The sequence below is a fragment of the Lissotriton vulgaris genome, chromosome 4_1 (genome assembly GCF_964263255.1).
Source record: "Lissotriton vulgaris chromosome 4_1, aLisVul1.2, whole genome shotgun sequence".
Taxonomy (NCBI): Eukaryota; Metazoa; Chordata; class Amphibia; order Caudata; family Salamandridae; genus Lissotriton; species Lissotriton vulgaris.
The window spans coordinates 1,776,950,961-1,776,978,960 of NC_141691.1; positions in this window are offsets into that span (position 1 = coordinate 1,776,950,961).

A 28,000-nucleotide genomic window follows, 5' to 3' on the forward strand; every position below is an offset into this window, starting at 1 on the left:
GGACTCCCAACCAAACTAAGCAACAATCGGGAAAGTGTTGGAGTTCAGAAAGTTGAAATTTACTATTCCAACTCCAGTCTAAACAACTATACGAAAAGAGATGGACTTCGGAGAGGTTAACTTTACTATTTGAACTCCAAACATTGCAAAAGTAAGAAAAGCGTTGGATTTTGGAGGGGTAGAATCTAACCCACTCCAAACAGTGCAACATTATGGAAAGTGTTGGACTTCAGAGAGGTAAGGTTTACTATTCTTACTCCAGTCTGTTGAACATTTGGGAAAGCATTGGACTTTGGATAGGCTACATTTATTATTCCCACTGCAAACAGAGCAACAGTAGGGAAAGTGTTGGACTTTGGAGGGGTAAAATTTACTATTTAAACTCCTGTCTTTTCAACAGTGGGAAAAGTGTGGGATTTCAGATGGGTGTTAATTAATATTCCCACTTAAAACAGTGCCTAGACTTTTGAGGGGTTAATTTTACTATTCCTACTGCAGTCTAAGCAAGAGTAGAGAAAGTACTTCAATTCAAACACATTACGTGCATGAGCATTGAGGATCCCCTTGAATGTAAAAAAATGAATTTAACTCTTAGGGCCTAACTATCAGTACGGCGGTTCTGGAACCGTTGTATCTGTGTATGGTGGTCCGATCACTGTCATCGCGTCAGACCTCCAGCCCGATTACAGTGGTGGTGGTGGGACTGCCACAAGACCATCACCTCTGCCAGGATCCAGGATTCAGGACCCAGCGAAGGTGGGAAAGGAAGGTGGGCATCACGGTTTACGGTACCAGCTCCAGCTCCAAGCAGATTATTTCCTTACTTTTCACCAAGCATTTCATGGCAGGAAATTCGCAATGAAGTGCTTGCTGGAATGGCACGTAAAATTCCCCCAACAGGGCCCATAGGCAGATCTGCACATTGGGGTGCATGCAGGGCGCACATGATGTGCCACCCCAACAGAGCACCGTCACTTATGCACTGTGTGGCATAAATGACATGGTGCATGCCACACAGTGCATGGACATGCTGGAGGGGCTGTCACAGCGGTGGTATGCTTTTTAGGCACTCTTATGGCTCAAACAAGTTGTTAATTAATTACTACTTAGCTAACGTCCCCCAGAGCCTTAAAAACCTAACATTCTGCAACTAAAATATCAGTAAAATAAATAAGTATTACATAAACTGCATAATTATAAAATATAATAATTTGCAATTAATGATTGGTTGTTAATTAATAATTACTTAAATAACTTTCCACCCTACATCCCTACAAACCTAACAGCTCACTTGTAACATATAAGAAAAATAAATCAGTATCACATCATTTACTTAATAAATATCTATAGTATATGAAAACAATGTTTATTAAATAATTCCTAATTAATTATTACCTAATTTACTTTACCCCATTCCCCTTTAAACTCAACAACCTGCTACAACACTGTAAATTGCTATGTAAAATTAAAAAAATAATTCTAAGTCACTTAAAATGACATGCTATATTTATTAAAAAGTTAAACACATTTATATAAACAATAGTAACACATAAAAGTAATACATCAAGAACAACATGCTAAAATAATTTTGAAATGGTTTTTATAACCTTCATATTACTGATAACAATATTAAAACATTGATATAATTTTAATTATATTACTTATATCAAAAACCCCTCCGTCATCTGCCACAATCAACTGCAGTGCCTGGTCATTTCTACATGGGTCACATGTCCACTTATTTCCACCAACTGCCAGATATGAAGTGGGATGACAGTTTAGGCTCGGGACACCAATGGCGTGGCCCGCAACCAAAGTTGGGGTGTGATGCAAGAGGGCAGCCAAGATCCTCGTCTACTAGCCTTACAGGCCCTGCAGCTGAGATAACACAGAGTGGCACAGGGGTCCCGCAGGATTACCAAGTGAGGTGATGCAGACCAGTGTGAAAAGACTGACTGGAAGACGAGGCCCCAGCATAAGAGCAGAGACTTGTGCTGGCCTGACGCGGCCTGTGGACAGGCGGGCCAGGAGATTGATCATCTGTCCTGTTGTCTCTTTCGTCTGAAGTTTGTGGCCAGAGCAGTGCCCTATTGAGGACTGCGGGTGGCCTAAGAGGGCTGGGTATGGATCCCAGAGAACATCTTGATCCACCCTGAGGTGCAGGTTCCCCGGCACTGCGAGATGGGGGCTGACCCCGAGACCAGGCCTGCACTGCTGCCCTGGGATGCATCTGGGTGATCTTGTGGTGGCTTACCCTCCTGTGCTGACTGACTTACTCCCCAAGTGAGGTGCGGTGGGGATTCCCCACAGGATAAGTGGCCTGACATATCTCATTGAGGAGGAAGCACGTCAAGGGGGGCGGGTGTGTGCCACAGCCTTGCATCAATGGGTAAATATCAGCCTCAGAGAGTGCGCTGCCTGAAGAGAGACGTGAGGAGCTGCTCTCATCTCTAGCTGTCGCTGGCTGGGCATAGGACCTGTGGGTCTGGCTTGACAGTTATTTCTTTTGCGGCTAGCTTAGTCTGGGTATAGCCCTGAGAGGCATACTTCTTGTCTCGTTTGTCTACCTGGGCTCTAATTTACCAGTCATAGTGTGGTTGGGCCACGCCTCTGGACTGCTGCATGGCCTTTTGCCATGTTGGCCTGTAGAGGAATTGCGATTCTCCTATTAACATGACCAGAGAATCTGGATTTCATTAAAGACACGGAGGCTAACATTATGCATACAACTTTTAATGCAGTCCAAGCATAGCCGCATATGTCACAAAGCAAAAGTTCCAACTTAGAATACATATGAACCAACAATAGTATGAATCACTGGGCAATCAGCCTCTTTTAAATGTGGTGACAGTGAGAAAGGAAATGTCCAAACAACTCCAATGAAACATCAAACTTGAAGAAGGATGACGGAAGAATACACCATCCACGATTGATTCACCAGATGTGGAATCAAGAAGACAACATCAATAAAGGTTATCTGCAAAACAAAGAAAGGTTGTTAATAAACCCAAATAAAAATATTAAGGATTTGAATAATAAACAATCAGCTAAATAACAGTCCTAAAAAAGGAAAAGAAAGTAAACAGTCCTGCAAAGGAAAAGAATGTAAGCTTGTAAGTAAAATATTCAAATAAGCATATCCTATCATAAAAAATCAACCTGTACCGTAATATATCATATAATCAACCACCCAGGGAAAGGGTGGGAGGGATAATGTTAGCCTCCGTGTCTTTAATGAAATCCAGATTCTCTGGTCATGTTAATAGGAGAATCGCAATTTCATTACAAGACCGGAGGCTACCATTATGCATGTTGGTAGCCATGTAAAACAACATCAGACATGTGAGATACAGGTTTTCAATAATGATGAGCAAAGGTTCTAGCATTAGACCAATCACCAGCCTTTAGAATATCATCTAACTTACCACCTGACCAGAATGACTTACTGGCCATTGCGCCTCTAATAGAATGTGATTTAAAAATATCCAGAATGATTCCAGCAAGCTTCATGACTGTCTTAACCCATCTAGCAATAGAGGAAGATGAAATTCCTTTGTGGGGTTTAACAAAAGAGATGAGTATTTGAGATACATTCAAAGGACGAAGAGAGTTCATTCTAACCTTGTATTCTTTCATACATTGAACAACACAGAGTTTAGTTCAACTATCAAAACGAGGATAGAAAATAGAATCTGACATAGTTTTAGTTCTTCTATGTATTTCAAAATTAACCCCAAACATATCATAAGATCTATAGGAAATATCAAGAGCTTTAACATCAGAAACTCTTCTGCATGAAATTAAGCAAAGAAGAGTAGCTAATTCGATAGGAAGATTCTTCCTGCTGAGAGGAGAATTAACTGGCCAAGAACAGAAAAGGTCGAGAATTAAATTAACATCCCAAAGAGATTGATATCTAGGTTGAGGAGGTCTTCTAAGCCTGATACTCTTAAGTATTCTACAAACAATAGGATTTTTACCTACCGTTTTATTGTTAATTAGAGAATGTCCAGCAGAAATAGCAGATCTAAAACAATTGAGAGATCTGTAACTTAAACCTCTGTCGAATTGTTCTCCAAGAAAATTAACTATATCAACAATAGGTGCCTCCACGGGATCCAAGTCCTTCTCCAAGCACCAACGTTGACCAGACTTTCCAAATGTTGTTGTACCGGTAATGTGTCCCAGGGGCCCACGACTCTCCAAGGAGAGTTGAAGCTGTTGACGAAAGTCTTGCGAGATCGTTAGATCTCCTGACACCTTCCAAGCAAGAAGGTTCAAATTCCCTGTCTGAACAAGAGGGTGAATTTGACCGTCAGCGTCTGTGAGAAGATCTTTCAGAGGAGGAATTAGGAAGGGAAAATCGTAGGTTAGTTCCAGAGCTATTGGGAACCATGCTTGGGATGGCCAAAACATAGTTACTAAGACAATTGAGGAATGTTCTTGTCTCATTTTCTGAAGGCGTCTCTGGATCATTGCGAATGGAGGGAAGGCATAAGCGTTGATCCCTTCCCAAGATTGGAGACAGGCATTCACTGCTAGAGCACCGGGATCGAGCATCCAGCTTAAATAGGATACCAATTGGGTAGTCAATCTGCTCGCAAATAGGTCTATTTGGAATGGGCCCCAGAAATGATTCAGGGAGTTGAAAACAGAAGTGTTGAGTTTCCAATCGCTGTAATCCAAGATGAATCTTGAATTCCAATCTGTGCAAAGATTGGATTTCCTGGGAAGGTATTCTGCTCTCAGAGAGATTTTGTGTTCTAGGCAGAAAAACCAAAGCTTCTTTGCTAGATTGGAGAGGTCTTCTGACTTGGTCCCTCCTAGACGGTTTATGTAAGCGAAGGCAGACATGTTGTCCATTTTCAATATGACTGATCTTCCTTTAAGGAAGCGTTTTAAGCTCATTAGAGCATAAAGTCCTGCAGTTAATTCTAGATAATTGATGTAGTGCAGGGACTCTTGCTGCGACTAAATACCTCCAGTGTTTTGGTCCTGTAGACAAGCACCCCAGCCATGAAGGCGGGCATCGATTCTAGAATAAAATCTGGTGCTGAACCAAAGATCGCTCTCTCATTCCATGCATCTAGATTGTCTAACCACCATGTTAGTTCTAAGATTGCTTCTGGGTTTAAAGAAATTCGATCTCTGTACCAAAGACCTGATCTGAGAGCTCTTGCTTTTATTCTCTGAAGGGCTCGATAATTCAATAGTCCTGGAAAAATGGCCTGAATGGAAGAAGATAGAAGGCCTAAAAGTCTGGCTAGTTCTCTTAGGGTGAGATTTTTTTGTTTCAATACATGTCTTTCTCCTTTCTGATTTTGGCAATCTTCTTGGGAGGGAGAAGGAGAAGACATTCTGTTGTGTCTATTGTGAAACCCAGGAATTCCATCTTCTTTGAGGGAATTAGAATGGATTTGGCCATGCAGCCTCTGGACTGCTGCATGGCCTTCTGCCATGTTGGCCTGTAGAGGAATTGAAGCTGTGGCACAGCTGGACGACGGCCTTTAGGTACTCTGTGAGGGGGGTGGCATCCCTGAACTTCCTGCTCCTCACATGGGACCTGAAAATAACACTTAGGACATGTCGCAGACTGTTATGACATCCCCGTTGCCTCTTTTGTCTCTAGTAGAAGGTCCCTGTAGTAATGCAGACTACACTGGAAGTAGGTTCAAGTAGATTTATTCACAAGAAGAACAGCTTGACAACCACAGGTAGCAGGACATGTCTTCATACCCTCAGCCAGGCAGTAACTGTCACAGTCAAGGGAAAACACTCTAAGACCCACAGACCATTCTAAATGACATAAAGAGATTCCAGATGACAGAGAGTCATGGAATACCACACACCTCCCCCCTTAATAAAAAACCAAAAAACAAAAAAAAAACTAAAACCCCAAGGGAAACAAAGTAACAACAAAAAATTAACTTCTGATGTAATCTTTAAACTTTGAAGGAACACATTTCACGCGCTCACTGCGTCTTAAAGGAACTTCTTCACACTCTACATTTGATTGATTGTCTATATCGACAGTTGGAACAGGTCGAACATTAGGATTAATTACAACATGAGAATTATTTACAGATTCATTTTCTAAATGATCAAAAGCTTCATGCATACCAGAAAAACCAGCTGAATTGTGGTCTGAAATGAGTTTTTCAGGAAAAGAAGCTTTTTGAGAAGGGAAAGGAACAGAAGATTTACAGAGGGAAATCCTTCGCAAATTCCAGATTTTGCTACCTTCAACTCTGACAGCCTTGCTAAAAATTTCAATAACTTTGACAGGATCAGACCATCTAGAAACTTTCTTGTGAAACAAACCACCCATTCTTACATGAACTAGATCACCTATTTTTATACTGCAATTATTGTACTTCCTTATTTCGGAATACTGGGTCATTTTCTCCTGGTAATTCCCAATTTTATCCCTCAACTCTTTAAAATCTATTTCATAAGGAGTATTACCTCTTAACCACCATGGCAAAAGTCGAGAACCTGGTTTCCTACCTCGTAACAACTCAAAAGGAGACAGACCAGTCACTGAATTGGGAGACAACCGATAGGTTAATAAAGTTGCTTGAAGAGCTTTCTTCCACTTCAACCCACTTTTTACAGCTAATTGGCAAGATTCTTTTATGACTCTGTTGAACCTTTCAACTTGGCCGTTGGCCTGTGGAAAATAATTTGAGGTTCTTTTATGAGTAATACCACAATTTCTAAGAAAATCCTCAAATTCGTTGCTAATGAACTGTGGACCATTGTCTGAAACCAATTCTTCCGGTAAGCTTTCCCTAGCAAAAATCTCATCAAGAAAATTAATTACCTGCTCTGAAGAAGTTTTCTCAACAATTTTCAATTCGGGCCATTTTGAGAAGTAGTCAATAAGAACTAGTGCAAACATTTCTTTACCAGATTGGTAACTGAAAGGTCCAATAATATCAATACCTAGCCTTCGCCAAGGACCATTGGCATACTCGATGGGAGTAGTGTCAACAGAAACACTCTTCACTGATTTGTCACTCAAAGAACATGAAGAGCAATTTCTGACCCAACGGTCCACCATAGCATCAACACCAGGCCACCAGTAGTGTTCCCTGATCCTTCTTTTGGTGGTGGACATGCCCATGTGCCCTTCATGTGCTAATTTGCAAATAGTTTCTCTCAGTTTCATGGGGGGAATAATTTTATCAGATCTAACAATGATGTCCTGACATAGCATTAAATCGTCCTTAACTTTAAAGAATGACCCCAAATCACCAGAAAGCTTCCTTTCTTCAGGCCAGCCTCTAATCAAGAACTGTTTAACTTGATTCAAAGTAACATCTTTCTCCATGGCTTCTGACCAATCGTTCTCTGAAAGAACAAAAGAACTCTCTTGGTCTGAGATTATGTTCACATCTGCAAATGAGTATGCAACATCACAATCAACACTATTTCCTACATCTACACTTGCGGGAAAACGTGACATGCAATCTGCGTGAACATTCAAACGTCCAGGGACATACACTACTTCACAACGATATTCTTGTAATTTGGCTGCAAGTCTCGCTAGACGAGCAGTAAGAACTCTTCCACCACCAGCAGCTAACATAGCGATCAGAGGTTTATGATCGGTTCTCAAAGAGAATTTTGTCCCCCATAAAAATTGTCTGAAGTGCTGAGAGGCCCAAGTACAAGCAAGCCATTCCCTCTCAATGGTTGAGTAGTTCTTTTTAGCATCACGTAGCGCTCGAGAAGCATACGATACAACAAATTCACCAGATTTATCCTTTTGCATCAAAACAGCACCTAAGCCAACATTACTTGCGTCAACATAGACAATACACTCCTTACCCACTGAGTAAAATTTCAAAAATGGTGCTTCAACAATTTTGCGTTTCAAAATTTCAAAGGATTTCTCTTGTTCTTTGCCCCACTCAAACTTTGCTTTTTTTTTAGCAGGATTCTCAAAGGATGCACAATATCAGAGTAGTTCTTTACAAATTTACCGTAAAATTCAGTTAAACCTAAAAAAGAAAGCAGTTGTTCTTTAGAATTAGGGGAAGATGCATTGACAATATTATGGACATGGTTAACTTTGGGTCTGATGCCATACTTTGAAATTTCATGTCCAAGATACTCAACCTTATCTTGTCTAAATTTGCATTTGTTAAATTTCAGTGTAAGACCCTTAGATCGAACCTTATCCAGGACACAAATTAAATTCTCATCATGTTCAATGTAATCTTTTCCAAAAATTAAAATGTCATCCTGGAAAGCTATGGCTCCTTTACATTCTGACAATAATTCCTTCATAAGACGCTGGAAGACGGAGGCTGCACTCGCCAATCCAAAAGGCATGCGTAGATATTGAAACATACCCTCCGGAGTGACAAAAGCAGTTAATTTCCTTGAGTCTTCATGCAATTCCACTTGGTGGTAAGCGCTAGCTAAGTCAATTGAGGAAAATACGGTAGCACCTGATAATGCAGCAATTAGCTCATGTATGTTTGGCAAAGGATGTTTGTCTATCCATATTTCTTTATTAAGACTGCGAAGATCCGCACATAAACGAAGTTCGCCTGAGCTCTTAAGTGAAATCACAATGGGCGAAACGCAAAGGGAGGATTCTATTGGCTCAATTATGTTTCTTTTCGCTAGATCGTCCAGTATTTCTTTTAATTTGGGTCTATACGCCAAAGGAACATTTCTTACCCTATTCCTGACAGGAACAGCATTATCAATTAAAATAATTTTGTGTTTGAAATTAATGTATTTCCCCAATTTGTCGTTAAAAATCTCAGGAAATTTCTCAAGTACACTTTTAGTGAAACCATCATTACTAGATGCATCTAAGGTTAAGTTAACCAAGGAATCAGTAATAGGCTTTGCAAAACGGGGCTCATCAACATAGACTGGTGGAGTTGCATTAGGATCTAATTTTATTCCTAACTCGCGTTGATGAGGCCAACCAAGGATGGACACCCCCTTGGTCGCAACATAAACTTTTGCTCTAATATCCCAGTTCGTGAAAGATAATTTGGCCCAAAAAAAACCCTCTAAGGCAATCTTTCGCCCCATGTAACCACCAGGATATATATCAGGGCTCAAAAGTTCTCTTTGATGCCATAGTTGTTCAAAGATATTCTTACCAATAATGGTGTACCATGCACAAGAATCAACAAAAATTTCAATAGGTTTGTCATCAAAGAGAATTGTACAAGAAGGGAAATTCCTTTCAAAACTTTCATCAACAGATAGTATGCAATTCAGACTATTAAGAACTTCCTCTTCTTCAGGGGTAATGTAATTAATTCTTTGACCGGACCTGCACACGTTACCAAAATGCCCTTTCTTCTTGCATTTGATACAGACTTTATCCCAAGCAGGACAACCTTTGTAATTTCCAACATGGTTGGAACTACCACACCTATAACAAAGTATAGTACTTTTTTTAACAAAGCCCTTATTATCATTAGCATTTCTTACATATTCTTTTTTAAAATTGGATTTGGTGTTGAAGGTACTTGGAATGGAACTAGTTTGATTTTTAACAATGGCTACATCAACTTCAGGGACATTTGCTTTTATATTTTTCCCCCTGATTTCAGATCCAAAAATTTCTGAATGTTCTATACCCTTGGCTATATTAACTACTGCAGCCAATGTAGTCTCAGTCCCTAACCAAAGTCTTTCTTGGATCTTTTTACTCTTTGTCTTCATCATAATTTGGTCCCTAAGAACTTGCTCATATGATATGGTTTCAAAGGAGCAAGTGCAAGCAAGTGAGCGAAGTGCAGCAACATAATCCTCAATTGTTTCTTCAGATTTCTGTTCGCGAGAATAAAATTTGAACCTTTCCATCACTGTATTTATCCTCCTACCAAAACGAATTTTCATTTGTTTAGAAGCTTTGTTAAATACATCCATGTCACCTGCATCCTCCAAAGGTGGTAGGTTGTCAAATTCTTTTATCCCTGCGCCACCAAGACAATGTCTTAAAAGGGCAAGTTTTCTTTTAGGCGAACAATCATCTTTTTCTAAAACATCGACATATGCAATAAACATGGGGAACCAAAGGTCCCATTCAATAGGAGGATCACCTGCAACCTGAAGGAAGTGAGGTGGTGCTGCGATATTAGACATCCTGAAAATAAAACTTAATGTTAGTACACAATTTACGATTTTTGGAACAGTGTAAGTGAATAAGTTTTAAAGTTTAAAATTATTTCTTTTTTTTTAAAAGGTGTGCAAATCACCGTGGAAATTTGCAGCGATATTCCAAAGAGGTGTGCAAATCACCGTGGGAAAGTACAGGAAAGCGTTTAAGTAGATATGGAGTTGAAAGTGTTTTAATTCAAATGTTCGCGTTAAATCCTCGAAGGAAAACAACGTTGTTGCTTAGGAACACGAAGCTATTGCTTCAAACTGCATCAAGATGGCCGCCGTGAGCGTGTAGTCATGCGCGATGACGTGCGCGATGACGCTCGTGTCCCAGGATGCACTGCAAATGATCGGCAGTGTAAACGAACTCGGAGTGCTCGAGATAGAAGCTCGAGGTGAGTTCCTTGATATGTTTACTTCCAAAACGAGTGATGGTTCAAGAGCGCAAACCAAAGTATTTTTAATTATTAAATGTGAAAAACGCTCGATGCATGCGGTCGAGGAGTAGAAATTAGATGATGAAGCAGTAGATGCTTAAAATAGAGGTGAGAATCCAGAAGAAACTTAAATAGGCTCACTTACGTTTTTAGAAGAAATGTCAATGTCCGAAAATTTCTTTAGAAAGTTCACTGGAGTATAGATGAGGTTTCTCACCGCAAATGAGGTTTCTTTAAGTTGGCAAAAGTAAATTTTGCATAAAATTGAAGACAAGGAGAAATAAGTGAACGCTGTCTTCATAAATCCACTGCTCCCAACGTCGCCAGTAATTGTGTAGTAATGCAGACTACACTGGAAGTAGGTTCAAGTAGATCTATTCACAAGAAGAACAGCTTGACAACCACAGGTAGCAGGACATGTCTTCATACCCTCAGCCAGGTAGTAACTGTCACAGTCAAGGGAAAACACTCTAAGACCCACAGACCACTCTAAATGACATAAAGAGATTCCAGATGACAGAGAGTCATGGAATACCACAGTCCCCACATAGGCCCTCCTTACCTCAGGTCTGAGCTGATTTTCTCCCCTTTTGGTTGTAAAGTGTTCTCTCACCCGCCGCCATATTCAACATTTGAAGCCCAAAAATTCTGTGTATATATTGCTGCAACGTGTGCTATTTTCAGACTTACCGCTTGAAACATAAGGGCTAAGGCGAAGTGAATCCTAATCTTCTGCTCCTGCTTTCCTTACCATTATCTGCTTTCTGCTGGAGCCAAGGGTTAGTGAGTGCTTGGCTGCTTGTGCTACTGTGGACCACAATAAGTGAGACAGACCCTTCAATAGAGTCAGTGTGCCTACCTTCAGAGCAATGGAAAAGACAATCCCTTAAAACCACGCCCCTACTAGCCACGCATTGACCAGTTCATCATTCCTGCTGGAACGGCCAGGGGGGAAGTGCCTGATAAGGCCCTCACATCTTCAGACAGTCTGGAGATGATACTTCAAGGCATCAGTCCTCACAAGTGATGGTTGAGCTGAAGACAGGGGAGGTACGGGTGGATGTGGCACTCCACCGTCAGGATCTTCGCCACCCTACAGACTGACTTACTGATGCCTTTCTACAGTAGAAGACAAAATGGCATTTCTCAAAGCTAAAGTGACCCGTCTCCTCACCCTTACAAATGAGATTTATCATCACGCCGAAGATGCTGACGATTATCCTACGTGCAACAACCTGATTTGTTGAGTTTCCAGAGGATGCAGAGGGTACCCAACCTGCAGATTTCCTTGAAGAATGGCTCAAAACCTGCCTGTCTCAGGACAAGCTTTTCCCCTGATTTGCATGGAAGCGTGTGTATCGTGAATTCACCGACAAACCTCTGTGGGTGCAATGTAGACCCATGATAAGGAGGTTTTTTTTAATTTCAAGGACATAGTATCCTGTGAGAGTCTAGAGTGCACACTGATCTCCTGTATCAATTCTCTGAAATATTGATTTTTCCAGACTACACTTCTTAAGTCCAGGCCAACGGGAGTCCATACGAAGCAGTCAAACAGAAACTCAGAGCTCTCTAGCTACCCTACATGCTTCTGTTCCCAGCACGACTGAAAGTCATCTATGAGGGCAAATCCTTTGTTTTTTAAGACCCCACAGTCAGCCTGGTAATGGCTCATGGAAGAAAAGCTGCTACATTGCCCACCTCGCTCTTTGCCCTCATCCACTAGATAGGCCTCTGCCCAATGAATCATAGCTAGTCCGGTGCCGTAAGGGGGCCCACGCTCGATCTCGAGCAGATAGGCGTAGCAGCAAGAATGTGTTACTTGAGCTTGGGGTCCTTGGCTCCACCACCACGCTGATCAACAAGGAAGACTCCTGGTCGCCGACCCACCTGGAAGAGCAGCTGATATGACTTACCTGGCTTTGAACATTGGCAAACAGCCATTCCTTAAATTTCTTTGACCATTTTATAATTGCCTGTCAAGACTCAGGCACTGTGCTGCATTGATCCTAAATCGAAAATTTAGGTAGACACCCTGGGAGGTGATACCGAGGTCAGATTGGCACAACGGAAGTCTCTATTAAATATGAAATTGAATACGGCAATCCAAGGACTTAATAAAGTCTCTGAAATATTTAGATTGTAATTAGTCATGCTATTGTCTTTTCTCTGCCCGATGGGGGGTTCGGCATGTGAATTTCACGCTGTAAGAGGTGATTTTGTGGCCCGGGCTACTGGACTTTAGCATAATTTATAATTGTTCTTGGTTGGTATTTGGCTGTGCATACACTCTTTGTCCTTGAAGTTTAATTTTAAGGCTTGTTTTGAAGCATCTTATTCTTAAAACATGGCCTCCGTTGGTGGTGTTAGTAAAATTGATGCCTATAAGATTTATACCATCATTTTAGTATATTTGTGTGGCGGTTTGCGCTGTGACCAAATGTGGGTCGCCTTTGAATAACTTCCCTGCTTCTCGCCACACGGGTGTTTAAAGAGCCTGGCTATGCATCACGGTCACTCTGAAAAATATGGATGTAAGCGTGGGAAAAGGATATTGTGCGTGTTCACATTTGTCCTGAACAGCACATGCTGCAAGAGAAGTGTTCGCGTAGGAGTATAACACATAACACACGGGTCAGTAAATGTCAGGTGCTTTAGTTGTTAATAATGTTGAGCGTCGATAGGGACCTTTAAGACTTAATTTCCCAGCTACCCAGAATGTCCCAGACAGCATTGCGGGATAACGCGTCAGATGCCGAAATCGAGGGATGAGAACGGAGTTTGTGCAAACGTGGTTTTCAAGGTGATTACTGTGTAACGATGGCTTTTAAAATCGATACCCCAATGGATTTGCAGAGACTGTGGAGCTATTTAAATGTTTTGATATTCGTTTGTAGTTCGCTGTGAAAGTTGTACGCAACTATGGAAGATCGCACGTCACACTCTTAAATCCAGTCTTGAAAAGGTATGCCGCTTCAGCTTGTCTATTAGGTTGCCCCCATCAGAGTAGAGTACTACTTAGCATTAACACATGTGTCATTGCCCGGAAGGTCCATTTGGGAACTCTCTTCAACAGCTTTACCACTTGTGGAAAGACACGCATGAGACATTTTTCTGTAGGTTTGCCCAATAGTGACTTAGGACTACTTTTAGCATGACTACATAGGACAAAACGTTCTTTTGAATAATTGCTGTAAGACTGTCTTTTGTTATATATTTGTTCTTTTTCAGACACTCTCTGTCGCTTCATTCCTGACTTAGCAGATTGGGTCTGACTAGTGACTAAGGTAGGCAGCATGCACGGTTGATTGTGTGTTTTCACTCATTGGATGTAGATGCTTTCTAAATAAGAATTTGTGTTTCTTTCTTTGCTTTAGAATTCTGTGGTCCTGATGAGAACCCTGTAACCTGTTGGGTTCGAAACGCGGCAACCTTTTTGCTGTTGTTTTGTCAAACAAACCTAGGTGGTATTCAGGTCATCCAATGGTGCACTGTAAATAATTAATGTGCATTGTAGACTTTGGAAGTGTTGATTTAGGTGTACGCCTTTGTGAGATTGTAGTTGACTTGTCTGGTTGTTTGACTCCTATCGTTGTAGTAGGCCGTCCTGGTATGTGGCCACCTTTAAGTTGTTCCAGTTAGGTCTGGCCCGACACGGTTTGGCGTGTGGATGTTTTGAGGGTTGAATGCAAGTGTTTGTTGAGTATGTTTGAAGGAATGATTGAAGGTATGCATTGAGTGTTTGTGGGTGTCTCTGTGATTTATGGATTGTTATCAAGTCTGTCTTTTTGTAAATAAAACTTTTTTCACATGTATAGAGTGTTTTTGTTAAGCAATTAAAAAGCGTGTTGCCAGATAAAATGGTTAATGGCACTTTAAATAGTGTGGGCCTATTTGTTTAGTTTCATGGGTCTGGATATCAAATAATCTAAGGAGTTGTGCTTAGTACTGGCCTTTGTTTTGTCTTGTTGTTATATTGACTCAGCCTTACTGAGTAGAGTCAAGGTCCTTTGATGTATCTTGAAGGTCATGATGAAGGCATTAGGTAGGAGAGGAGTGTGCCAAATTTACTGCACATTAATCAAAAATGCCTGAGGCACGTTAACGGCGCTCAAGACATGCTAGGCGGGATTGCTGGGCCTTCTACATGATTCTGATTGGCGAGATGCATAATGCCCCCTAAAGTGCTCACTGTGTCATTGTGACTACACCTAGTGCAAACATATACCTACATAATGCTTATCTTTCCCCGGATAGGCTAAATAAGGTTGGGTAGCTTCCGACCCTGGCATGCTTTTGCTGCTCCCACATTCCTGCTGATTTTTACCATATGACATAGTCCTGTTACTGATACTGGAAAAGGGTGATATCCGAACTGTCTGAAGTCCTGAACCTCAGCATAGACGTCTGCCCACTGTTAATCCTACTGGGAGTACTCGAGGGTGCAGCAGGGACCTGCGCTTTTTGGGCACTGTTAGGGACAGTATTTCTAGTGGCTAAGCATGATATTGTGGCTCACTGGAAAGCCTCCAGACCCCCGACATTGGAACAGTAGAGATGTGGAGTGGACTGGTGGAATCACTGACAAAATATTGAGTACCACAATATCAAAGAAAATATTGTGACAAAAATATCGAAGTCAAGAATATTGACACCCTATCTACATCATGGTAAGTACAAAAATATTGAGAAAAAAATATCAATCTATAAAATATTGGTCTTAAAAATATAGTTGTATTTAAATGTTAAAAAATCATGTAAAATTAAGTAAATAATACATATAATGAAAAGAAACATAGTTAAAAATATTTAAAAATATTTAAAAATCATAACTAATACATATAATGTTAAAACTACTGACACATATACATATAAAGTATTATATATAAACGTACTTAATAATATTTGTAAATAAATATTTTAATGACTTAGAAATTGTTAAAATATTTAATAAATTATAAATATATATATATATATATATATATATATATATATATATATATATATATATATATATATATATCTATATATATATATATATATATATATATATATATATATATATTCACAGAAAAAACCATAGGTTATAGACCATATATAGTTAGGAATTTGCATTTACAAAACCTTGATAAACCATAATAAACCTCTCTCAGAGAAAACTCACGACCCATGAGGAAAGGGTACTGAGTAGGGGTATGACTTTCTGTCCAACTGCTAAATTTGACCCTGTGGAGACGAGGATTGATATCTTCAAATTTGTTAGAAAATTAAAACTGGACAAAATCCATGCCAACCGTCCACCGTCGGATCCAGCAAAGAACACTGACTCTATGGAAGGAACAACTAACGATCTCAGGGACGAAGATCTGTCCCTCCTCCAGATTACACACTCCTTAGCCGGCACTGAAGATCTACCGAGCTCAAGTGAGATATTCAGGAGGGAAGAAATTACACAAAAACGAGATCCTAGCAATCTCAAGAAAAAATCGAGATTCCTACCTCACGCCACGCATGACGCCATTGATGTCTTCAATGATGCGGTTTTACAGGACCTGGAGAAATTAGCCGCCCAAAAAGTGGAAATCTCAAATAAAAATTCCAACATCTCAAGTATGGAGTGGCAAGCCATAAGATCGCTCAAGGAAGATCACTCAATAGAGATCAAACCCTCAGACAAGGGAGGGAACATAGTTATCTTTGACAAAAACCAATACAAACTAGAGGCCCTCAGACAACTAGAGGATAAAGACTGCTATGAGACGATTAACAAGAAGGAATTCGAACAATGTGTCCTAGAATATCATGGACTTTTGAGAATGTGGCTTGACGATGGTATGTTGAATAAGAATGAATATGACTATCTATATTGCGAACATCCAATCATCCCCACATTTTACCACCTGCCTAAGGTGCATAAAGGCATCAAGCACCCCCCAGGAAGACCAATCGTCTCCTCAATTGGCAGTCTTTTGGAAGCAACCTCCAGATTCATTGATAACTACCTCTCTCCATTTGTCAAGGATCTTCCGTCCTTCGTCAGGGATACACAAGATTTCCTGAGGATTATTGATGGAATACACTGGGACACTGAGATGCTATTCATTACTTTGGACGTTGCAAACTTGTACACGTCAATTGGACATCAAGATGGACTCCAAGCTATCGAATGGTTTCTTAAAAAGAAGAACATGCAATTTCATCAACATAATCGCATGTTACTGAGAATGACTGAATTCTGTCTCTTTAACAACATCTTCTTGTTTGCAGGTACATTATACCGCCAAATCAGGGGGACCGCCATGGGCACGTGCTTCGCCCCAGCTACGCGAACCTTTTCGTGGGCTGGTGGGAGAAGCACGTGGCCTGGGGTGGGACCAACGAGTACTGTCTTGACCATATCATGGTCTGGACAAGGTACATAGATGACCTGTTTGTGGTGTGGCGGGGCGACAGACCCTCGGCTGAGAGGTTTGTGGCAACGCTTAACAACAACAGCCTAAACCTGAGGTTTACCAGTGAAATAAGCGAGAGGTCAGTCCACTATCTAGATTTAGAGGTATTTGCGGCGGGGGGTAGTATACAAACTAAACTCTACCGCAAACCTACAGCAGGGAACGCTGTACTCCACGCTGCCAGTCACCACCCTAAATCTATGGTGAAAAACATCCCATATGGCGAACTATTGCGCATCAAACGGAATTGCTCCGAAACCAGCGATTTCCTAGATGCGCAAGAGGCAGCGATATCTAGATTTCAAGAACGGGGCTACTCTAAATCAGCTCTAGTAGCAGCCTCAAAGAAAGTGGAACAGAAAGATAGAAAAGACCTCCTGGTAACCAAGAACAAACAGGCAGAGACAGAATCCACAACGAGAATGATAACAACTTATAACATGAGATCGAAAGAATTGGTCCAAATCTTTAATAACAACTGGCATATTCTGGCTACAGACAACATCTTGAAGAACAGAATATCGCCTAGACCATTGATCACATATAGACGTTGTCAGTCACTCGGTGACCATTTGACCAGGAGTCACTACACTGAGCCCCCTGTAGCTCCAAGATCTAAACCTGTACAAGGTTTTTATCCTTGCATGCACTGCAAAGCGTGCAAGTATAGCCAAAAGAAGACCAAGTATGAGGGTAGACCGAAAGACCCACGACCAACCAGGAAAATCACGAAATTCCTGAATTGCAACTCGGAATTCGTTGTATACATACTGGTTTGTCCGTGCTCCAAGAGATACGTTGGTAGTACCATCAATCCAGCGAAGAAACGTATCTTGGAGCACATGCGTGCCATCACAAATAGGGATAAGAACTATCCGGTGGCACGCCATTTCGAGACCCACCATAATAGCAACAGGGATCTCCTGTCATTCTATTTAATAGACCAACTAGGGAGACAGGAGAGAGGTGGTGACAAGATCAGAACCCTCAGGGCTATGGAATCCAAATGCATCATAGACCTCCAAACGATGAAACCGACAGGTCTTAATAATGATGAGGAACTTTGGGTTCACTTGGATTGATCAGACGGGGAATCTTTGTTCAAGTAATTAAGGCAACTTCTGTAGAATATATATGTTAACATCCCTTGCCTCCACCACCCCTGCATATAGTATATATGTCAACAATATACTTCTATAAGGGAGTCACTTGCCCATACAGGGCTAGATGTACACAAACAGAAAACAAATAGGCCCATTCAGGGCATTATAGCAATTTTAGGACTCACCCACATGTATCACACAACATACAAGAGAAAGACCACATGTACAGGATGCACTTGGATATATGATTGTGCAAAAGAAGGTTGAATTATAACTACATTTCCCTTCAATGAATTAAATGTCTGCCCCTAATTAATCATCCCGCGGGGGACACGCAATGATATTTATTATCAAATTCAACAGTATCACAATACATATACATTTATAATGATTTAATGTATTATTGTACATATTATGATTTAAATGGTCGAAAATGTTATCTCTTTAATTTGTTTGTGAGCCTAAGAATGTTTAAACTCATCACGAGGGAAGCTGTTTGCCCTCTTTTTTTTAACGCACGAGCACTTTATTGATCGCCATTTCTCCTAAGTTGCATAGAGAAGCAGTAAGCATTTGCACCTTACAATATGTCTGCCACTATTTTTTCACGTAATGTTGGGCTTAGTCCTCTTTCTATTGTGGTTAGAGTTGGAGTTTAAATGGCGATTTTTTATCATTCACAATTGACACTGAGGAAGCCGTTTCACGGCGAAACGCGTTTGTCTTTTGGTTGGGGTGACGGGGGTCTGTCAATAAACTAAAAGAAACATCAAGCTCTGAGTGCCGTCTGCTTTCTGGAATACGAGCGAGCGTGCAGCGCTAAATTATAATATATATATATATATATATATATATATATATATATATATATATATATATATATATATATATATATATTCACAGAAAAAACCATAGGTTATAGACCATATATAGTTAGGAATTTGCATTTACAAAACCTTGAAAATTCAATGAAAAAACCATAGGTTATAGACCATATATAGTTAGCGATTAGCTTTTAAAAAACCTTATTTTATTTGCACAAAACCATTGAAATTCCATATATAGTTAGTTGCACTAACTATATATCGCGGACCCGCAATACACTGCTAATGATGTCACATAATACATCATTCATGACATGGTCAGTGACATCACTGATGACATCACTGATGACATCTCAAATGACATCACTGATGACAACACCCAGTGACTGTATGTTTCTGTAAAGTTAAAATATGTCTTACATATTGAAGAATGAGTGGATGTATAAGTGTCTGGATGAAGGATTTAGTAGGTGCATGACTGACTGTATGAGAGAATGATTAAATGTGTCTCACTGAGTGCATGGGTTAGGGATTAAAGTGTCTTAATTTGGCAATCATTATTTATGTTGTTCTGTAAACTGCTGCATGTTTAAATCAGTAGCTATATCAGAAACTATATGGGTTATTGAATGGTTGCCCAAGTATTTGTATGGGAGACTGAGTATGTGTGTGGGTGGCTGGGAGGTGTATAACTCTGTGCATAGATGTGTGAGCAGTTGATTCCCTAGGTGTATGGGTTCAAAAGTGCATGTAGAAACAGCTGTATAGACAGTTGACTGTGTGCATGAGTATATTGGTGAGTGAATGGATATCTCAGTGCTACATGTCAAAGTAAGTACATATGTAAAACACACTACATGTGAGAGTTGACATATATAAATAACTGAACATAAGAGCCAGTGAATGTGAGAGTGGCTGTATGAATCATTGTGAACTTGTATCAAGGATTGTATAAGAGAGTAAATATGTGTTAGTATATGTTTGAATAAGTAAGGTGTGTATAACTGTATAGTTGAGGAAATGGAGATGTGATTGATTCTTTGCATGACTGACTAGGTGTGTGAGTAACTCCATGGATGTGTGACAGTCTGTGAGTGCCTGTTTACACTGAGTGTATCTAAGGTTATATTAGAGTCTGAAGATGTATTATCACATAAATGATATCATCAGTAATGTAATCAATAATGTCAAATGAGATGTCAGTGATGTCATCAGTGATGTCATTTGAGATGTCATCAGTGATGTCATCAGTGATGTCATTTGAGATGTCATCAGTGATGTCATCAGTGATGTCACTGACCATGTCATGAATGATGTAATATGTGACATCATTAGCAGTGGATTGCGGGTCCGCGATATATAGTTAGTGCAACTAACTATATATCGAATTTCAATGGTTTTGTGCAAATAAAATAAGGTTTTTTAAATGCTAATCCCTAACTATATATGGTCTATAACCTATGGTTTTTTCATTGAATTTTCAAGGTTTTGTAAATGCAAATTCCTAACTATATATGGTCTATAACCTATGGTTTTTTCTGTGAATTTCATTGGTTTTTTAAAAGCTAATATCTATAGCTGTAAAATATATTCTTTATTAAGTGACGTATCACGTAGCCCGGGAGACGCCTCATGATGCATCGCATAACCGTGACGTATCGTCTCTGCAGCGCAAACCAAACCCAAAACTTAAGCGCGCCAGAACACGCTTAAAGATATATATATATTTTTTTAACCTTAATTAGACAAAATCCACACGTGCACATATCACAAACGTTCAAAAAACACAATATGTCGGACTCCCGTTACGCTGCCGGTTAGCTGCCCGGTTAACGTACCAGGAAGCACCTTTACCGCGTAAAATCGCAATTTTTTTTTCTTTTGCCCCGCAGGGAACTTTAATAGCCCCCTCATCAATCCTAGGGGTCTGCCTTACCCCTTTCATTCATTTACACCTTTTTTTTTTCCACCTCTTGTCTCTCAATCCCACAGAGAGACAAGATGGCGGCCGTTCCAGACTGTTTACAATGATAACAGCCAATCAGCTTCTCCTCAGACTCCCGTTACACTGCCGGTTAGCTTCCCGGTTAGCTGCCCGGTTAGCTGCCCGGTTCGCGTACCAAGACGCGTCTCTACGGCGAAAAAATCGGATTTTTTTTTTTTTTTGCCCCACGTGGCTTTATAATATCCCCCTCATCAATCCTAGGGGGTCAGAAGGGGTCTACCTTGCCCTCTTTCCTTCATTTCCCCCTTTGTTTTGGCCTCCTCTTGTCTCTCGATCCTACCGAGAGACAAGATGGCGGCCGCTCCGGACTGTTTACAATGTTGACAGCCAATCAGCTACTCCTCAGACTCCCGTTACACTGCCGGTTAGCTTCCCGGTTAGCTTCCCGGTTAGCTGCCCGGTTAGCTGCCCGGTTCGCGTACCAAGTCGCGTCTCTACGGCGAAAAAATCGGAATTTTTTTTTTTTTTTTGGGCCCCGCGTGGCTCTATAATATCACCCTCATCAATCCTAGGGGGTCAGAAGGGGTCTACCTTGCCCCCTTTCCTTCATTTCCCCGTTTGTTTTGACCTCCTCTTGTCTCTCGATCCTACCGAGAGACAAGATGGCGGCCGCTCCGGACTGTTTAGAATGTTGACAGACACCGGAGAGCCAATCAGCTTCGCATCGCAAAGTTCCGTTACGCCAAAAGTACGCAAACCGGAGCGCTGCCCGGAGCGCTGTTACAGATATATATCTTACTTTAAACGTTAATTTCTCAAAATACACTGAAGCACATATATTGAGACCTAGCAAAGGCACATCGGGCTAACAGTCCCTACAATTTTGCCAAGTTTCGTGCAAATCCATTCAGCCGTTCGAGCTAAAAGTGAGGCCAACCGCCCTATGGAAAAATGAATGGGAAAAACGCGTTTTGGGACCCCCCTTTTTTCTCGGCCCCCCCTTGACGACCCCCCCCCAAATTTTCAGGGGCTGCTCAGAAACAAAATGTGCCATTTTCCTGAAAATTTCAGCCAATTCCATCCACAAACGCCAAAGTTATTAGACATAGAATTTTCAAAAGTTCCATAGAGAAAAAATCCTAACTATATATACCTACTGGCTATCGCCAGTAGGTAATATATATATATATATATATACACATACAAAAATAACATAAATACAAATGTAAAAAATATACGTAACAAATTTAAAACAACAATATTTGTAATTTTTTTAAAAATATATGATAGACATTAACTAAAATATTACAGAAAAATATTGGATAGCGGAGACAATAAAATTACTATTCCAATTTCAAAGAGTGCAACAGTAGGGAAAGTGTTGAATAGAGTAGGGGTAGAAATAACTATTGCAACTCCAGAGAGTGCAACAGTAGGGAAAGTGTTGGATTGCGTACGGGTAAGAACTACTGTTCCCACTCCAGTGAGTGCAACAATAGGGAAAGTGTTTGATAGTGTAGAGGTGAAAATGACTATTCCCACTTCATAGAGTGCAACAGTAGGGAGAGTGTTAGATAGTGTACCGGGAAAAAAAACTATTTCCACTCCAGTGAGTGCAACAGTATGGAAAGTGTTGGATAGCGAAAGGGTTACATTTACTATTCCCACTCCAGTGAGTACAATAGTAAGGAAAGTGTTGGATAGCGTTGAGGTGAAAATTACTAGTCCCACTCCTGGGAGTGCAACAGTAGGAAAAGTGTTGGATAGCGAAGAGGTTAAAATTACTATCCCCATTCCAATTATTGCAACAGTAGGGAAAGTGTTTGATAGCGTAGGGGTTAAAATTACTATTCCCACTCCGGTGAGTGCAACAGTAGGGAAAGTGTTGGTTAGCGTAGGGGTAAAAATTACTATTCCCACTCCAGTGAGTACAACGGTAGCAGAAGTGTTGGATAGCGTATGGGTTATAATTACTATTCTCACTCCAGAGAGTGCAACAGTAGAGAAAGTGTTGGATAGCGTAGGGGTTAAAAATAATGTACTTTTCAATGAATTACTTTTCATGATTAAATAAATGAATTATTAAGAAAATAACATTAAATTATGTATAAATGCCAATATAATAAAATTAATAATTACTTTATTAACATTAAATTATTTCACACCCTATTCCCCAATAAACCCCCAACCTGCTCCGCATAAAAATGAACACAATCAATATAATTATCAATTAATCAATTAATAAAAATTGTTTACCAATTACCAATTAATCAACAAACAATTAATTATCAATACCAATAAATAATAATCATTATTAAGGTATCATAATTGATTTACTTCCCACCCTATTCCCATATAAACCCACAACCTAACTAAAATGCAAAATGTAATTAAAAATAATTAATCAACTCTAAAAATGATGATTTAATTTACTATATTTAAATTACTTCATACCCTATTCCCCTATAATACCACAACCCCCTATGGTACTAAAACGCAAAATGTACTTAACATTTTTTTACTAACTTCTAAATATTTAATACATATATTTAAAAAAAAATACAAAACATAACAAAACATGCGAAACACATACATGCTCTGCCTGCAGCTGCACATTGTATTACATTTAACTGAACTGACTGGGCTCAGATACCCAATAACAGGTATAAGTATTTGTAAGAGAAAAGACCAGGACTGGAAGCATGATGTTCTAATGATAGGGAGCGTCCTGTAGGCACATTCAAGCTACTTCTTGTCTTCAGGAATGCTTCTTGTTTGTGGTAATAGTGCATCTGCTTCCAAGGATGGCGCAGCTGGGGAGAAAGCGATCCTCATTCTGTGCCAGGCCCCACTGCTCAATGGCACAGCTGAGATTATAGTGTGTTCTGCCCTACAGGGACTTCAGCCACAGCGCCTCTCACCACTGCAGCTCATGGCTTTCTCTCCTCCTGCACCCCCATTTGGCATCCGCACCACGCGTCTGAGAGATCTGGAGGCCTGAGGACAGCCAATCATGCCACTATGGAATTCCTCCTTGGGTGGCCAGGCTTCTGGCTCAGTGCTTTTTCTTTTTTCACCCTCTTTCCGCTGAGCAATGGTGGATATTGGTTGCAGAATGTCAGCACATGAGGGTGGTCCAATGGAAGGCATCCTGGTAAATGCACTGATTTTTTTTATGATCACCCAACACTGAACTCAATTGATAGAGCTTTAGGTGCTCCATCAAAGCTTTTAAAATGTGTATAGCCAATGTCTTCACACAATATTTTGTCTAGCCGCTTACAGAGCAGGACGGGAGAAGCACTTGAAGAATCTGTATTTAAAGGCAGGCATTTGTGTCCTCCTCGCATTGCATGTGTATCCTCCTCACATTGTATTTGTGTCCTCCTCGCATTACATTTGCGTCCTCCCCGCATTGCATTTGTGCCTTCCCCGCAGTGATTTTGTGTCATCTCCGCATTGCATTTGTGTCCTCCTCGCATTGATTTGTGTCCTACTCGCATTGCATTTGTGACCTCCTCGTATTGCATTTGCATCCTTCCCGCATTGCATTTGTGCCCTCCCCGCAGTGATTTTGTGTCATCTCGGCATTGCATTTGTGTCCTCCTCGCATTGATTTGTGTCCTCCCCGCATTGCATTTGTGTCATCTCTGCATTGCCTTTATGTCCTCCTCGCATTGCATTTGTGACCTCTCGTATTGCATTTGTGTCTCCTCCCTTTGCAATGCTTGAGGAGACTTCATCGCTTGTCTCTGTTGCATGCTTCTATTTCATCTTCATGAATGTTAAACTTGCATGTATTCCTTGTATTTATTCATTGTTTTGGCATATTATTGCGTCAGAAGACTTTTCAGGCTTCCTTTGTGTTTATTCCTCTCAGTAAGGTCCAACCCTTGGCTGGCGTCTCCTTATTTTTGACAATCCTTTGTTCTTTTGACATGTTCTTCTGCAACCCCGTGTTCTTCCTAGGCTCGCCATCCTTTAGTCAAGGAAATGGATAAGATACTCTGCCTGGAAGATAATTATGTTGTACTCACTAATTAATGCTGCCATTTCAGGGAGCTGCACCGGTTTCCTGAAATATGGATTGCAACCAATGGGAAGCCTTTTCAATTTGCTCATGGGCCTGTTGTCCTGCTCGGCAGCAAATTAGATGTGTTCTCTGACCATGGTAAGCACGTCGAATAATCAAAACAAGCCGATTTAATCAACATCATTTGTTCATTGAGCGTTCTGTAATGTTTTGATGAAGCACAAATATTCCTTGCAATTAGATACCGATTAGTTGGCAAACCAGAATAAAGCGCAGTGGTCCTATCGTTTGCCTCCCACACGTTTGCTGATAAAACATGTTTTTAAATAGCAATGTAAAAATAAAAAAGAACGATCACCAAAATCCTACCTGCAAGCTGACGTTAATTAACATTATTTGTGTCAGCTTTTTACTACAGATGATAAAATTAGCATATTTTCAAAAATATGTTTTCTCTGAAAAATAAATATATATATATATCTATATACGTATATTTCATGGCATACTAAACCAAACTAAACCATCTAATATATGTGGCTTTATAATAGAAATCAAAACGGCAAATTCCATACCATTTTTATTACTGGGATCAGCTGGCTATAAACTTTACAAAAGCCTTGTCCTAATATAATCTTTTCAATTGCAGCCCTTTCTGCACATCTTTCATAGAGAACCGTAGATAATAGAATTCTTAGTTACCGTAACTGTAAATGGATTTGTAATCTACTGATGATTTAAATTATTTTCATCATGAAGTAGTATTCTCATTATTGTTGCCATTTTAATATTATCAACTATACGGTGTCTCGGTGATTGATATTATAGACAGAGCAACTCTATATTATGCTAATTAAATTGAAAATGAGTCAGCTCCCCTTATATATTTCATTGCAGGGCATAACATAGATTACTCCCTATGTCATCTCATGCCACACAGTGCTTGAACATTCTGAAAAGAATTGTTCAGGGTCAAAAAGTTGCTCCAAGGATGATATACACAGTGTGGGGGACAGCAGCCTCCTCGATGCACCTTTTCATAAAGTATACGTGCCTGCCTGGTTTCTAGTATGTTTTTTTTTTCATTTCAATCGCTATCCTGGGGATGTGTTTTCAGATTACTGTTTCAAATGCAATGCTATACACATATTATTTTTGGTACAATAGAAACAAGCACTGGCAAAGACAATAGGCTGCGCATTTAAAAAGCGAATTTCGACCTAATGGCTTTGGTAATACTTGTTTGCATTACGTCTCCAGCAGGACACATACATGCACGCACTGTTCATTCGGATTGGTAAGAAAAAATACCAAGATGGCTGATATCGGCACCCAGGCATTGCAAGGTATGCACCCGCACTGCGACACATGTACAGACGAGTGGTGAGTGGTGACATACCAATGGTCATTTTGTGTTTTTTTGCTTTACCATTCCTGTATGGCCAATGGCGTATTAGAACGGTAGAGTAAAATGAAACAATAAAGAGAGGTTGAACATTTAAAACAAAGCTAGTGGCCTAGCAGCAGTTTGCACCAGCTGGACCCTAAAAAAATAGAATAATTAACACAAAATAGGAGAGAAGGAACCAGGGTTGGGCAGGAATGATGCATAACACTATTTTTAAGGATGTTCGCTTCCGGGAAATGCCGTGGGTATGCCCCAACACTGATGAACAGCTGTCTTACGTCACACCTAAAGCCTGCCTAGCAGTCACAAAATGAATATTGATTGGGGTACAATTTACTGCAGCAAGTGGAGACTTGATAAAAAGTCTATCCACCATTAATGGCTCAGATAGCATAAAGCTATTGCGATAGAGCTTGCTGCAAGGTGCTCTCTCTCTCTGAAGGCAGGAGGAGAAGTGGGCGCGTTCCCTGCTCCCAACAACACAATATTGAAGAGAACTTTCCCAAGATTCTTTGCAGGTCACCCCATCCACTCTGGTTACCGTCCTAAAGGTAGTTTTCCGTGGGACAACAGCATTCTTCTCACCACATTTGTCCTTTGTTTCCATGCCTTCTCCTAGCCTAACTAATAAAACAAAGACATCATTCTAGCTAACAAGAGTGCTTCTTTCACCTGCAACACAAAACGGGAGAAAGAACAAATTCGACAGCACACTTGAAATTCATACTGTTAATTCTAAAGTGAGAGCTTCTAAGGAAAAGGAGTTTCAGGCCTACACGATTCGGCTAACATAAGGAAGTGGCAAAGGAGCCTTACAAAATTGCATAAGAGAATAAGGCATATTCAATTAATGCATTTACCTACATACAAACAACAAATTAATAAACATATTTAATAAATGAATGATTGTCAGTTGCACAACACAAACTCTTCACTTTGATGTTTGCTGCTTGTCACATTCAACTTCTATGTTAATTCTCCAGGTTACTATTCAATGGCCTAAATACATCCCTCTTCATGTTATTACATTTCGAAATTCTAACACTTCACGTTAATACGATAAAAGATTATGTGGGGGTGCACTCTACACATGTGATTATAATGCACCCCTACACTTGAACTTCGATTTCCACTACATCAGACTAAACACTGGTGTTTTGCAGTTGGAGACACGAGGCAGTCACGTTCTGCCCCTTCCTCTCCAACCCACTCATAGAAATAGGTCAAAATCAGGGCTTTCCCCACCCATACAAGACATACAGTGGCATGCCCTAAAATGATGCCATTTACTACCACAAGTGCAGATACTCCGAGACATCTAGCAAGAAGGAAAACTGCAAATAGGTGAAATTGCTGTGTCCAAGAGTAAACAAATCAAATATGGATGAAGGAACATAGAACTCTGTAAAGACTAAAGGAAGACATGCTGGCTTTAGATGAGCTTTGAATCTGATCCTGACACATATGTGAGTAAAAAAGCACAAGGTGTAGCAGGAGGGGGTGGAGCGAGTAGACAGCACAACTAACCAGGAGCCTGAAAAATGAAATGGGGTGCATTATGAAGCCAGTGAGGACTGTAGAAGCAATATCATAGAGATGCATTGTATGCTGGGCCCTGAAAGAGACAGAAGACACGGACACCAACACACGCACAAAGC